General features: G+C 53.1%; 1 pseudogene; it reads left to right on the top strand.

The window, feature by feature from the left end:
- LOC109879735 (phospholipase D1-like) overlaps nucleotides 1-1325 on the top strand; it is a 17171-nt pseudogene continuing 15846 nt past the window's right edge.

Here is a 1325-nt window from a genome sequence, read left to right as displayed (position 1 = left end):
ATGGGCTGGAGCTCGTTCTGCTACGCCTATTGCCTGAAGTCAGCACAGCCTGCCTCGGGACAGCTTCCTGGGGGCTCGGATGTTTCCCTGAACCTCTTTGACATTCCCGCGGAGTACCAGGAGGAGGTGTTCAGTAAGGCCCGGACCACTTCGCTTCCGCCCCACTGACCATATGACTGTGGGATTGACCTTCTCCCAGGCACCACTCCGCCCCAGCGACGACTGTATTCTCTGTCGGGTCCGTAGACCTACATTGAGGACTCCCTAGCTGCAGGGTTCATCAATCCTACTGCCTCCCCGCCGGCGCAGGGTTCTTCTTTGTGGAGAAGATGGACAATACTCTGCACCCGTGCAGAAACTACTCGGGTCTCAACGATATCACGGTGAAGAATCGCTACCTGCTACCCCTCATCTCCTCGGCCATCGAGCTGCTCCAGGGGGCCTCCGTGTTCTCCAAGCTGGACCAACGGAAAGCCTACCACCTGGTGCGGATACGGGAAGGGGATGAGTGGAAGACTGCCTTCAACATGAGTATCTGATCATGCCATTTGGCTTTACCAACGCCCTGCTGTGTTCCAGGCTCTGGTTAATAATGTTCTCCGCGACATGAACTGAACTGGTTCATCATCGTCTACCTCGATGACATCCTCGTCTTCTCCCGCTCCACCCAAGACCATGTGCTCCATGTCTGACAGGTTCTCCAACACCTCCTGGAGAACCAGCTTTTTGTAAAAGCAGAGAATTGCGAGCCTGCCACCCGGGCTCACGGCGGACCCCGGCCTTTGTGCGACAATGCTTTTGGTGGCCTACCATGGTTCCAGACTTCTCCATGTTCATCGCCGCATGCACGATCTGTGCACAGAACAAGACTCCTCAGCAAGCTCTCCTTCAACCACTGCCTGTCCCTCACCGTACCTGGTCTCGCATATATCCCTGGACTTTGTCACAGGTCTCCCCCTGTCTGAAGGCAACACTGCCATCCTGACCTTAGTGGATCGGTTTTCCAAAGCCTCCCGCAAACTCTCCACCCGGATTAGATTATAGGCCCTTTCCCCATCTCCAAGGTCATTAGCCCATCTGTTGTTCGTCTTCTGTTGCCCATCTCCCTCTGTATACATCCCACTTTTCATGTTTCCAGAATTAAACACATCTCCCATAGCCCTTTGTCTCATGTTTTAGGTGTCTCTAATTGTCCCCATTATCCCTAGTGTATTTATACCTGTGTTCTCTGTTTGTCTGTTGCCAGTTTGTTTTGTTTAGCGAAATCTACCAGCGTTTCCCCCTTGCTCCTGTCTGTTCTAGTTCTTTCCAGTTTTGACCATTCT

The sequence above is a fragment of the Oncorhynchus kisutch genome, linkage group LG16, assembly GCF_002021735.2.
Source record: "Oncorhynchus kisutch isolate 150728-3 linkage group LG16, Okis_V2, whole genome shotgun sequence".
NCBI lineage: Eukaryota > Metazoa > Chordata > Actinopteri > Salmoniformes > Salmonidae > Oncorhynchus > Oncorhynchus kisutch.
Note: the sequence above shows the minus strand (reverse complement) of the source record. Positions and strands in the feature narration are given on the sequence as shown.